This window comes from Pongo pygmaeus, chromosome 10 (assembly GCF_028885625.2).
Source record: "Pongo pygmaeus isolate AG05252 chromosome 10, NHGRI_mPonPyg2-v2.0_pri, whole genome shotgun sequence".
Taxonomy (NCBI): Eukaryota; Metazoa; Chordata; class Mammalia; order Primates; family Hominidae; genus Pongo; species Pongo pygmaeus.
In genome coordinates this window covers 28,130,521-28,145,255 of record NC_072383.2, presented here as the reverse complement: position 1 = coordinate 28,145,255, position 14,735 = coordinate 28,130,521, and the positions used below count along the sequence as shown (strand labels likewise).

Below are 14,735 nucleotides of genomic sequence, written 5' to 3'. Positions count from 1 at the left end.
GGAATGGAGGTATGAGATCTTGACAGGTTAAAAATGCATGTGAAAGACAGTGTGATGAATATGGCCCAGGAAAGACAGTACAGTAGGAGGGAGGAGATAAAAAATAGGGCCCTTTTAGGAATATATGCTCAAGGTCACACCCCAAGACCTCTCATTTCGTCTGCCTCCCTGAGAACACCTGCCCAACCCACAACTCACTTGAACACACTCCCCCACCTTTGCCTGCTCTTTGACTTCACCAAGATTTGGCGTACTATCACCACACCTGTTCCCCGACTTATATGCGCTTCTGTCTAGATCCAACCCATACACCTCCTTCCCAAACTTGGCATGTCTACCACATCTAGTAACATCTTCCATGCCTTGCCCTTCTCCCAAACCTTTCTAAAATCTATACTCACCAAGTTCCCCAAGGGGACCCTCTTGCTCCTCACTGCAGCCAACACACAAAACCATAGGGATTTCCCTCTGCATTCCCTGACTGCCTGGGAAACTCATCCTTAAAGATCCTGCTCTAGGGTTTCTATGGGACTATATTGATCCCTCAGGTAAAGAATCATGACCCTCTTTAGCTGTCCCCTAGTCCCTGCCCTGCCACCTTCTTGCCATGACCTGTACTTTTCGGCTCTCTTTATAGATCTATTTTACCTGTAGACTGTGAGCTCTCAAGGACAAGCACCAGCTCTTAGTTCCTTTTATTTCAAATCCTAACACAGTGGGCCAGTTGCGGTGGCTCATGCCTGTAATCCCAGCACTTTGGGAGGCCGAGGTGGGTAGATCACTTGAGGTCAGGAGTTTGAGACCAGCCTGGGCAACATGGTGAAATGTTGTCTCTACTAAAAATACAAAAATTAGCCATGTGTGGTGGCAGGTGCCTGTAATCCCAGATACTCAGGAGGCTGAGGCAGGCGGATCATTTGAACCCAGGAGGCAGAGGTTGCAGGGAGCTGAGACAGCACCATTGCACTCCAGCCTGGGCGATGGAGCGAGACTCCATCTCAAAAAAAAACAACGAAAAACCAAAATCCTAACACAGTGTTTAGTACTGAGTAATCTAGCTCTCTTTATGTAATTCTTTAAATGTTTTTAATACATCCTGTCTATATAATTTTTAAAAAGTCAAATACAACAGCTTAAAGAGTTGCTATTCTTTAAGTCAAAAGTGACTGGTCAGTAGGATCAAGAATAGGAATGAAAAGGGAGGCAGACAAGAAGAGAACATGGCCATCAAGTAGACGTCAAGTGAGATGGCAACCTATCGATTGAGAAATCTAATAAGACTAAAGGAATTTAGAAACTAAATTGAAAATTTAATCAAACAAATATACTGGAGCCTTACTGTTGCTTTAGACTAGACACTATGATAGGCCTGAAAGATGACATATCTTACTCTCAAGAGACTTGAAACCAGTTTTATTATTTTAATTCTTAGTCTAGTTATTAAGCTCTAAGAAAAACTCAACCAAAATACTTTAGAAGACTGTCTACACTGAATAAGATGCACTGTTATTTAGTAAGATTTCTGACAAACTTGTGTTTATTCATCAGTGTTTTATAAACCTGCTTGGCAGGTATGAACCTGTCCCTAAAATTTAAGCAGTGTTCTTTGCAAGTCTTTACAATAAAGTAAGCTTTCCATACCCTTTGAGGTTGACTGTCATGCTATATATTAGAAAGCAGGACAAAGTATTTTAAAATAGGAAATAATCTCAGTATCTCTTCATTATAGTTTCAAATATGTTATCAGCCAGGCAAGGTGGCTCATGCCTATAATCTCAACACTTTGGGAGGCCAAGGCTCAAGGATCACTTAAGCCCAGGAGATTGAGACTAGCAAATTCACGGCTCAAGAGGATGCATGGGTCCAGGTCTAACTGACCACAAGGATAGTGTCTAAAATCCTCTTATGAAACAAAAGAAAAATGAAGCAAATTATAAATGATTTCCTGGAGAGTGCTAAAGTCCTTACTCCAATAATAAAGAACAATTTTGTTGACTTAAAAGGAACAGTTAATTGCTTCAAAAATATGTCTCCTCATTATAAATTGCAAGTGGGAGAACTTATATAGCATGCAGGACATCACCAATTTCAAGATGGACGGGTGGGTTTTACATTGCAATGCCTAGAGTCGATCTTTTCCTGCTGCCCACTAATACCTCAAAAAAATAGAATAACGCTGTACTTCCAGAAGTGAAAGAAGATCTTCATCAGATAACACTTACTAAGTGAGCCAGTCATGAGCAGAATGAGTAAAAAGCCTCAGGACAAATTCCTCCAAAGCATTATTAGCCTAGATCAAGAAGTACCAAGACAAAACAATTTCTGCTTTATCCCACCTTTCAAAGGAATTCCATGGTTTTAATGCCCCTTTGATTTCAATATAATATGCTTTATAAGGAACTACTTCTAAGACATTTTCAAATGGTATGGTATACATCATAGCTTTTCAGATTGTGGCACTGATCAGAATGGCAATTTATTTAGTTTTTCCTCATCTGCATCAATAAAGATTATTTTAAGTATAAATCTCTAAAATAAAGAGCTCTCATTCTAAGATACAGGTTTCCTGCATACCCACTGAGAAAGGAAAAGAAAACCCTTCAAACATCTTCATAGTTAATGTGTGTTTGGATAGTTGTTTTTAAGTTTCACTTTCATCAATCCTTTTGTCATGCATCTTTGGGGCCAAGATTTTCCCCAAGCAGGACATGGAGATGGAAAGGAGAATTTTTCTTCAGTAAAATGACTTTAGAAATCAAGTTAGTACCATATTGCAACCAGCAACTTAATAATTGATTCATATAAGGATCAAAAATAGATGCTAAAACCATTGGGTGAATCACTGTCAGGGAAAAAAATATGCACATGGTCTCTAAGATTACCCCACAGGTGCCTTCTTAGTTATCAAGAGGATTAGGCACCTTTACAATGGAAAGGTCTGGTCAACACCAACTTAGCCAAGTGATTAAACTTAGCCTAGCTAATATCATGCACCTTCTGAAGAGAAGCAATGTACACTTGCTAGCAATGTTTAATTTGAATCTAATTATGAGGACACCAACAGTTAGATGAATCTAGACTACAGGACATTTTACCAGACAACTGTCTTTGACTTTTAAAACATGTTAACATCATACAACTCAAAATAAAACACAAAAAAGACAGGGAGACAAAAGAGTTCAAAAAAGAGATGAAAGAAACATGACAACCAATTGCTCTTTGTAATTTTTTTTTTTTTGAGACAGAGTCTTGCTCTGTTACCCAGGCTGGAGTGCAGCGGCACAATCTCGGCTCACTGCAAGCTCCGCCTCCCAGGTTCACGCCATTCTCCTGCCTCAGCCTCCCGAGTAGCTGGGACTACAGGCACCTGCCACCACACCCCGCTAATTTTTTGTATTTTCAGTAGAGATGGGGTTTCACCTTGTTAGCCAGGATGGTCTCGATCTCCTGACCTTGTGATCCACCCGCCTCGGCCTCCCAAAGTGCTGGGATTACAGGCATGTGCCATCACACCCGGCTAATTTTGTATTTTTAGTAGAGACAGGGTTTCTCCATGTTGGTCAGGCTGGTCTCGAACTCCTGACCTCAGGTGATCCGCCCACCTCGGCCTCCTAAAGTGCTGGGATTACAGGCGTGAGCCATTTTTGATGGAATCTTTGATCAAAACCAAAAGTAAAACAAAAACTATGGTAAAGGGCATTTTTTTTTCTGAATGTGGAGCGTACATTAGATAATATGATTGAATATTTGCTGGGTATAATGAGAATATATGGCTATGTAGGAGAATGTCCTGGGTTCTTAGGAAATTTAGGCTGAAATATTTAAGGATAGAGGTGTCAATTGATATCTGCAACTTACTTTCAATTAGTCCAGGAAAAAAGAGAGAAAGAGAAAATGAGAAAGCAAGGATGGGGAAAATATAAAAAAAAGTTCTAGTAAGTAGGTAGTACAGATCTCTATTAAAGTATTATATCTGCTATATTTGTACGACAGTAATAGCTTATGAGGTATATATATATATATTTAAAACATTAAACATTTACTCTAAACAAAACTTAGATAATAATTTGATTTCTCAAGTGATATAAACTGGGCAATTCTTTAATCTGGATTCATTCATTCATCCTGGCACCTGCCTTTGGGTTCACAGCTGGCTGCAAAGAATTTTCAGTCTCATAGATTGGTAAATATTCATCCTTCAAGTCCTAACTATAAAAAGCCAAATTGGTTCAGTTGAAAGCAGACTAGCATCGAGGTATTTTTCCAGAACACGTAAGATTTCAGGAGTTTATCTAGCTTTTGCTGAGATTAAAAAGAATAATTTTTGCCAAACGGGGAAGTAGGTCCTCTGTCCTTTGAAATGTTTGCAAGTTTCAAAGCCTGAATATCTCATGTCTACCTTCAAAACATAGTAAGTTTCTGTTTCTCACAAATCAAGAACAGCCTGACACTTATAATGCTAATAATTTATTCAAATTGTTTTGACATTTTCTTTTATTTTGAGCAGTGACAGATTGTTCTGCTTCTTCCAAACTAACAAGAACAGGCATAGTCACTGTATAATGTATTGTGCATTCTGGGGGACTTCTGAGAGTGAGAGTGTGCTCTATATAGTCTTCTGTTGTTCAGACAGTCTCACTCTGTAGCCTAGGCTGGGGTGCAGTGGCATGATCTCTGCTCACTGCAACCTCCACCTCCTGGGTTCAAGCGATTCTCATGCCTCAGTGTCCCAAGTAGCTGGGACTACAGGCATGCGCAACCACACAGGCTAATTTTTACATTTTTAGTAGAGACAGGGTTTCACCATGTTGGCCAGGCTGGTCTCGAAATCGTGGCCTCAAGGAGTTGGTTTTTTGAAAAAATTAACAAAATAGACCGTTAGCCAGACTAATAATGAAGAAAAGAGAGAACAATCAAATAGATACAACAAAAAATGATAAAGGGGATATCGCCACTGATCCCACAAAAATACAAACTACCATCAGAGAATACCATAAACACCTCTACACAAATAAACTAGAAGATCTAGAAGAAATGGATAAATTCCTGGACACTTACACCCTCCCAAGACTAAACCAGGAAAAAGTCGATCCCTGAATAGACCAACAACAAGTTCTGAAATTGAGGCAGTAATTAATAGCCTACCAACCAAAAAAGCCCAGGACCAGATGGATTCACAGTCAAATTCTACCAGAGGTACAAAGAAGAGGAGGTATCATTCCTTCTGAAACTATTCCAAACAGTAGAAAATGAGGGACTCCTCCCTAACTCATTTTATGAGGCCAGCATCATCCTGATACCAAAATCTGGTAGACACACACACACACACATACACACACAAAATTCAGGCCAATATCCCTGATGAACATCAACGCAAAAATCCTCATAAAATACTGGCAAACCAAATCCAACAGCAAATCAAAAGCTTATCCATGATGAAGTCGGCTTCATCCCTGGGATGCAAAGCTGGTTCAACACATGCAAATCAGTAAACATAATCCATCACTTAAACAGAACCAACGACAAAAGCCACATGATTATCTCAATAGTTGCAGAAACGGCCTTCGATAAAATTCAACACCTCTTCATGCTAAAAACTCTCAATGAAGTAGGTATTGTTGGAACATATCTCAAAATAATAGGAGCTATTTATGACAAACCCATAGCCAGTATCATACTGAATGGGCAAAAGCTGGAAGTATTCCCTTTGAAAACTGGCACAAGACAAGGATGCCCTCTCTCACCATTCTTATTCAACATAGTACTGGAAGTTCTGACCAGAGCAATCAGGAAAGAGAAAGAAATAAGGGATATTCAAACAGGAAAAGAGGAAGTCAAAACGTCTCTGTTTGCAGATGACATGATTGCATATTTAGAAAACCCCATTGTCTCAGCCCAAAAACTCCTTAAGCTGATAAACAATTTCAGCAAAGTCTCAGGATACAAAATCAATGTACAAAAACCACAAGCATTCCTATACAACAAAAATAGACAAGCAGAGAACCAAATCGTGAGTGAACTCTCATTCACAATTGCTACAGAGAAAATAAAATATCTAGGAATACAACTTACAAGGGACATGAAGGATCTCTTCAAGGAGAACTACAAACCACTGATCAAGGAAATAAGAGAGGACACAAACAAATGGAAAAAAAATCCATGCTCATGGATAGGAAGAATCAATATCAAGAAAATGGCCATATTGCCCAAAGTAATTTATAGATTCAATGCTATCCCCATCAAGCTACCATTGACTTTCTTCACAGAACTAGATAAAAAAAAAAAAACTACTTTAAATTTCATATGGAACCAAAATAGAGTCTGTATAGCCAAGACAATCCTAAGCAAAAAGAACAAAGCTGGAGGCATCATGCTACCTGACTTCAAACTATACTACAAGGTTACAGTAACCAAAACAGCATGGTACTGGTACCAAAACAGATACAGAGACCAATGGAACAGAACAGAGGCCTCAGAAATAACACCACACGTCTACAATCACCTGATCTTTGACAAATCTGACAAAAACAAGCCATGGGGAAAGGATTCCCTATTTAATACACAGTGCTGGGAAAACTGGCTACCCATATGCAGAAAACAGAAACTGGACCCCTTCCTTACACCTTATACAAAAATTAACTCAAGATGGATTAAAGACTTAAACGTAAGACCTAAAAATATAAAAACCCTAGAAGAAAACCTAGGCAGTACCATTCAGGACATAGGCATGGGCAAAGACTTAATGAATAAAACACCAAAAGCAATTACAACAAAAGCCAAAATTGACAAATGGGATCTAATTAAACTAAAGAGCTTCTGCTCAGCAAAAGAAACTATCATCAGAGTGTACAGGCAACCTACAGAATGGGAGAAAATTTTTGCAATCTATCCATCTGACAAAGGTCTAACATCCAGAATCTACAAGAAACTTAAACACATTTACAAGAAAAAAACCAAACAACCCCATCAAAAAGTGGACAAAGTATATGAAAAGACACTTCTCAAAAGAAGACATTTATGTGGCCAATAAATATATGAAAAAAAGCTCATCATCACTGGTCATTAGAGAAATGCAAATCAAAACCACAATAAGATACCATCGCATGCCAGTTAGAATGGCGATCATTAAAAAGTCTGGAAATGACAGACGCTGGAGAGGATGTGGAGAAATAGAAATGTTTTTACATTGTTGGTGGGAGTGTAAATTAGTTCAACCATTGTGGAAGACAGTGTGGTGATTCCTCAAGGATCTAGAACCAGAAATACCATTTGACCCAGCAATCCCATAACTGGGTATATACTCAAAGGATTATAAATCATTCTACTATAAAGACACACCCATACGTTATATTTATTGCAGCACTGTTTACAATAGCAAAGACTTAGAACCAATCCAAATGCCCATCAATGATAGACTGGATAAAGAAAATGTGGCACATATACACCATGGAATACTATGCAGCCATAAAAAAAGAATGAGTTTATGTTCTTTGCAGGGACATGGATGAAGCTGGAAACCATCATCCTCAGCAAACTAACACAGAAACAGAAAAACAAACACTGCATGTTCTCACTCATAATTTGGAGTTGAACAGTGAGAACACACAGACACAGGGATGGGAACATCACACACTGGGGCGTTTCATGGAGTGGGGGGGAAAAGGGAGGGAGAGCATTAGGACAAATACCTAATACATGCGGGGCTTAAAACCTAGATGATGAGTTGATAGGTGCAGCAAACCAATATGGCACATTCATACCTATGTAACAAACCTGCATGTTCTATACATGTATCCAAGAACTTAAAGTAAAATTAAAAAAAAGAAGAGTTAGATCTAAAAAGAGTACAAAATGCCCAGAATAGTCCAGAAAGACAGCTGATGACCTTTTCCTCTAAAATATCTTAATATCACAGTACCAAATAGCCTAATTATGTCAAGCCAAGCATATAACTACTATTAAACAGGAAAGGAATTAGGTAAAAAACAAACGACAAACAAGAAAAGCTGATGGAACAGTAACAATTTGTGTTCTGAACCACAAATGAGAACACAGAAGACAATTAACTGTTGTATTATAGTTAGCATTCTACCACTGGTAAGGGATTACACCTCAGCTCAAGGTAATAGTCACAAGAAACTCTCAGGGCTATTTCAATCGGAAAGCTGCTATAATTTCTACAGTGATAGCACATGTTATCTTCTGCCTAGAGACTAAATGGATCCTGCTACAACGGCTGTAAATTGCACATCCCTAATTTAAGTCTCCTCTTGGCTGAAGCAGCTCTGAGCTGTGATTTGTCCAGGAGACTAGAACAGCACTACGGTACAGAAGGAATGCAGACCACACCCAGGGAACCCAATCTCATTTCTTTGATTATGATGCACACAGCCTTGAGCTACTGCTAAATACAAAATCAGTGTACAAAAATCACAAGCATTCTTAGACACCAATAACAGACAGAGAGACAAATCATGAGTGAACTCCCATTCACAATTGCTTCAAAGAGAATAAAATACCTAGGAATCCAACTTACAAGGGACATGAAGGACCTCTTCAAGGAGAACTACAAACCACTGCTCAATGAAATATAAGAGGATACAAACAAATGGAAGAACATTCCATGCTCATGGGTAGGAAGAATCAATATCGTGAAAATGGCCATACTGCCCAAGGTAATTTATAGATTCAATGCCATCCCCATCAAGCTACCAATGACTTTCTTCACAGAATTGGAAAAAACTACTTTAAAGTTCATATGGAACCAAAAAAGAGCCCACATCGCCAAGTCAATCCTAAGCCAAAAGAACAAAGCTGGAGGGATCACGCTACCTGACTTCAAACTATACCACAAGGCTACAGTAACCAAAACAGCATGGTACTGGTACCAAAACAGAGATATAGATCAATGGAACAGAACAGAGCCCTCAGAAATAACGCCACATATCTACAACTACCTGATCTTTGACAAACCTGAGAAAAACAAGCAATGGGGAAAGGATTCCCTATTTAATAAATGATGCTGGGAAAACTGGCTAGCCATATGTAGAAAGCTGAAACTGGATCCCTTCCTTACACCTTATACAAAAATTAATTCAAGATGGATTAAAGACTTAAACGTTAGACCTAAAACCATAAAAACCCTAGAAGAACTATTGAAATGCCTTCCCCCATTTCTCTACTCCTGAAGCAATGGGAAACCATGGCTCACTGAAATGATGGAGTCAGAACCCAGGTTTCCCCAAAATACCGTAACATTAAACCACACATCCACTAAATAGGAGTAAAAAATGTCTTGGACACTCTTCCCCCTTCTTAAAAAACTGTTGAGGTTACATATCTAAAAGCCATCATAGACACTTAGGCCTCCTAATTAAATGTATAAATGTATGGAGACTTAAGAGAAAAAAGACTACTTGCTCAGTTATAGAGCCTGCATGTATGCACACACACATATACACACCACTTATGTGATCATTTGCTAAATGTGCAAACTCTTCCTCTGTCTACAGTTACACGCTAGCATATCTGTCTCATAGAGGAAAAAAAAAAATCAAAGTCATTGGCTGCCAATTTCCTAAGAGGTGAGGAGAAAGCGAAGCAACTGAGAATGAAAAGACTGCTATGGCTTTGACAAGATGAGCAAATAGCTGCTAACAGCCCACAAACTACAGACAAACACACACAGACACACATACACACACACACACACACAAAGCATCTGCTTGAAGAGAGAGTTCTAAAAGCCCAACTAAATCTCTATCTGATGGTAAAAGTGAGCCTAGATATTTGGTAGGAAAAGGAGAAAGCACTAAAGAAAAAAAATGGAAAAGAAAACATTTTGCGAGTTACATGATGAAACCAAGATCATTTCTATATTGTCCAAGTTATCATGAACGAATTAAGCACAAAACAAACAACATGTGACACAATTCCAAATAAGACTGCTATCCCCAAGCAGTGCTTTTAGAATTTTAGTACGAATTCCCTAAAATAATGTTTAGTTCACAAAAGACAGTCAGGAGATAGGAAGCCCCAATCCCCACATAATAATGAAAGTGACACAGACTGCAAAAAGGGCACAGAGAAAAAGGCTCAAAGGATAAATCCATAGTAGATGCTTTTCTTTGGGGATGACATTATCTCAGTGGCTACAAATTGCCTACTTACAAACTACCACACTACAGGGTGGAGTGATGATACAGGCAAGCCCGAGTGAATAGCTAACCATACAGTCCCACAGCCTTCCTTGGCCTAATGAAGAGAAGACAGAGATGAAGCTGGACAAGGGGCTCCCACCTCATTCTTGTGCCTGAGTCCATTCAGCCTCAAAAGTGGTATAACCAGACGGCATTCACCACTATCATCCATGAACTCAAGGACCACTGGCACAGAGGAGAGACTAGGGTGTTGCTTGCACTCTTAGGCAAACGAAATTTCATATACTTGCCACTTGCCAGAACACCTAAGACTGAAAGTACAGCTGGGGGCAGTGGCTCACGCTTATAATCTCAGCACTGTGGGAGGCCAAGGTGGGAAGATCACTTGAAGCCAGAAGTTCAAGACCAGCCTCGGCAATAAAACAAGACTCTGTCTCTACAAAAAATTTAAAAACTAGCCGGGCATGGTGGCACACACCTGTAGTCCCAGCTACTCAGGAGACTGAGGTGGGAGGATCACTTGAGCCCAGAAGCTCAAGGCTGCAGTGAGCAAGGATTGCACCATTGTACCCCAGCCTGGGCAACAAACTGAGACTTTCTTTTTTTTTTTTTTTTTTTTAAAAAGGAAAAAAGAGTATAATGTATAAAATTACAAATTTCCTTTGTGCAAAATGACCCTATTTTTCCACAAATCTCAGCTCCATTGGTCTCTTGTGAACTAAGTAAACCAGTTCAGACAACCAAGAGTGTCTTCACTGACTCACCCTGGGGAGGGACATGCCAAGGACACAATGACAAATGTCTCCCTTCATCCTTCCTCAGAGTTTCAGTCTAAGATGAGGCAAGTAGAAAAAATCTTTTCTTGTTAGTATTCACTACACTTAAATTAAAAACTGAAGTCTTGGCCGGGCGCGGCGGCTCATGGCTATAATCCCAGCACCTTGGGAGGCCGAGGCGGGTGGATCATATGAGGTCAGAAGTTCGTAATGGAGAAACCCCGTCTCTACTAAAAATACAAAATTAGCTGAGCATGGTGGCTCATGCCTGTAATCCCAGCCACTTGGGAGGCTGAGGCAGGAGAATCTCTCGAACCAGGAGGCGGAGGTTGCCGTGAGCCAAGATCGCGTCATTGCACTCCAGCCTGGGCAACAAGAGTGAAACTCCGTCTCAAAAAAAAAAAAAAAAAAAAATCAAAGTCTCATATTTTTAAAAAGTGATCTGAAAACTCTCATAAAGTATCAGATACAAATGGGTGATCTTAGTAACAAGAATGAGAAATAAAATGACTATCATTTTTAGTGCTAGGTCTATGTGCCCTGAAGCATAATGCCAACACTATTGTAGTCAATTGTTACAGCAAATTTTGGGGGCATCTTAGAGGTGGAGATTTTACCATCCCCATTTTACAGATGTGGAAGCTGATCCAGAGAGGTCACGAGACAAAGTGGTGGAATTGTGATCTGAATGCAGAAAGGTCTTAAGGCAAAGCCCACATGCTCACATCCCATATTTGTTTGGGAAAATACATTTTTTCCTAGTTCTATACTTTTAAGTTCATTCTGGGCTCAAGATTCATACTTTTAGGGACTGGTTTTTCAAAGCTTCCTTAAAACAAGTTAGGCTTAATGAATTTGTTCATAAAATTCTTTGAGAGCTCCTTCTGGGCTCAGGCCTGCCTCAATTTTTCTTTCTCTATTCGTCTCCCTAGGCACGTCAGGTCTCACAAGCTGAGTCTTCCCTGGGGCTCTTACTTTTCCAGGTTCTTGATCTGATTGGTAAGATATCCTGACAGTTTCTATGGGAATCCACACACATCTCTTTTCTGGATCTATTTCCCCTTCCCCTACATAGTCCCTTCCTATACCATGCAACTGAGACCCTTCTCTGCCAGGACAATAAACCCCACTACACCACTCACATATCAGAGAGGGCTTCCACCTGCCCACACCCTACAACAGTAACCTATGAAAACGTCTTCATCTGATCCTGTTGAGTAAGCACCTTGGAACATCACATTGAAGCAGACAAATCACTTGGCTACCTAAAGTTCAACATCATTCCAAAGTGCCACCGAATCAAAATGACTTTAGTCCCTGAACAAACAAAATACGATCATCATGAAAAGATATGCACAACACATTCATAGGAGCACTATTAGTAATACGCCCAAGCAAGAGACTACGTAAATGTCCAGCAACTGTAAAATAGGTATACAATTGAATAGCATTAGAGCAAAGAGAATGCAAAAAAAGTATTGCATACAATATTGTAGATTTCACAAACATAATAAGTAAAACAAGCTAGACACAAAAGAATATTCAATGTATGATTCTATTCATAAAAACAAACTAAACAAAGGCATCACAAGACGGGATATTGGTTGCTCCTGGAGCATGAGGGGAGAAGGGCTCTGGGGTGCTGGTAATTTTCTATTAATCAAGGTGCTGATTGCAGAAGTGTGTCCATTTTGTAACAACTATTCCATCAAGCTATCCACTTAGCGATGTGTGCACTTTCCTCCATGCATAAGGTCCCTCAGCAAAGAGCTGACTGAGACAGACTCTTGAGAGCATCTGGTCCATGCCCCCTGGTTGGCATAAGATCAACTGTTTCCCATGGACATTAGATAGCTATCTAACACAGAGGAAATTCATTAAAGGACTGGAACTAGACATCAGATCTCTTAGCTCCCCACACAGGTACCAAAGCTGTGTGACAGGATGTTTCTCTAACTTCCTTGCTTTCTGTGACTCCAGCCAAGGTTTAGAAGGATGAGGATCACATTCGTCTTATGAACACAATCCAGGAGGTTCCAATCTCTTATTGACATCCATGCCAGGAAGAGCATCTAAACACGTTTTAGGATATGGCAAATCAGAGAAAGTCAGACAGTTCACATTCACTAGCTAGGTGACCGTCAGCACGCTCCTTACCTCTCTCGTAGCCTCATCCAGATCACTGAAGTGTTAACTGTTACCCTGCAAGGGTGCCTTGAAGATAAGGTAATAAGTAGTGTCAGGGCCATGCCTGGTACACGGCAAGCATTCAGAAACACTATTTGTAGAACGAACATGGAATCGAATTAATCAAATGCCTGTCACTTGGTAGAAGCTCAATAAATAGTAGTTATTATTACTGAGCAAGAGAAATTGGGTAAATATGCCTGTGAGAAACCAACACCTCATATTCTAAGCCTCCTGGGTCATTAATGAGTCAACTAGCAATTCTCGCTGGTGTAGATAAGGTGGTGAAATGGTCTGTGAGGTGAAGAGCGATGAAGGACTCCAGAAGAGGGCTGTGCTTTTTATTTTATGTTCTACCAATTCTGTGTTTTCCTTCTCAGTGCCAAATGAAGATTTGCTCATCGCCTGCCACACCGCATCTAAATCCTACGGCCACCTATGTTATTCATACTACTCTTAGAATTTACAGGTTTTAAAAGGGCGACCAGATACAAACACTCCTAGACTTAATGAGTAGACTCACTAGAGTCAAGTTAACTTTACTCTTGGAAAAAAATTCACACACACTGAGAGGTAATTGCAGGCTTTACAGAGGTCTGAAATGAACCATGGCCAGAAGTTACTTCACTTACATTTTTAAAAAGCAGGTTTAATACTGATTTTTTTTTTCAGTTCTTCAAATCTTGGATGTATTTAGCAAGCTAATCCACACAAGTTGTTTTATACTGAAAAGAAACAAATACAAAAACAAGTTAAAACTGATTTCAAATTATAGCACACCAGAAAAAATAAAAGCAGCAAATGGCTAATTATTATATAAACAAAGAACATCAACATGAGTGTAATTAAAAACATCAAAACATGTGTTAAGGACTTCCTTCCATCCATCCTTTCTCTCTTATCCTCCTTCTTCCATTCTTCCCCATCTAGCACTCCACCCTTCTCTGCCTTCCTTCCTCAGTTACTGGACAACCTCAAATATTCCCTGATGACTGATTTTTTTCTGCTGAAACCAAGTAGCACATGGTAGGTACTCTATGAATGTTTGCTGAGTAAATGAATGAACCGTGGTTTTGCAATATTTTGTTGTTAAGATTAAAAAAATAAGAAATGCCCACAATTTATTATTTTGTTATCCAACAGGAACAAGTTGTAGAAAATATGTAGAAATACATATACTGTTTCTGAATTGAGTTTCTGATTCTCTTATCTCTTTTAAACAACTCATGCTTAGGGGAAAATCCCCATTAGTATATATGGGCACATACATCTTCACCATGATACAGTAATAAAATATATTTTGGTACTAAAAGAATATTTAAGAAGAGTAAAATTTCCTTTTGAGATGCTCTCTCTTCAAATACCTCAGAACTACCTGCACCCAAAGGAGAAAGCAAGGTGTCTCCCAGTTAAATACAAGAGATATTGCCACATGTGTTTTACAAATGCATACAGAGTCAGGGCCCGTCCTAGACAAAATTATGACGTATGGATGTGGCTGTTTCCTTCCATTTGTCCTTTTGAGGATTCATTAACCCCAGATGTTTAATCAAGTAAGGAAGCAAAAGGATCGGCTCCAAGGTTGCAACAACTTAATGGAGATCCTTCATGA

General features: G+C 39.4%; 1 protein-coding gene across 4 annotated transcripts in view; it reads right to left on the bottom strand.

Annotated features, from left to right (window-relative positions):
• Window positions 1-14,735, bottom strand: part of LOC129009628 (liprin-beta-1-like) — a 155,400-nt gene that overhangs the window by 108,599 nt on the left and 32,066 nt on the right. For 3 of the 4 annotated variants that reach the window (XM_054442894.2, XM_063672534.1, XM_054442895.2), the window contains one exon: window positions 13,756-13,848. The gene's annotated coding sequence lies outside the window, so the exon portion shown is untranslated. Of the gene's footprint in view, window positions 1-13,093; window positions 13,151-13,755; window positions 13,849-14,735 lie in introns of all 4 variants that reach the window. The other variant, XM_054442893.1, reaches the window with a different exon arrangement.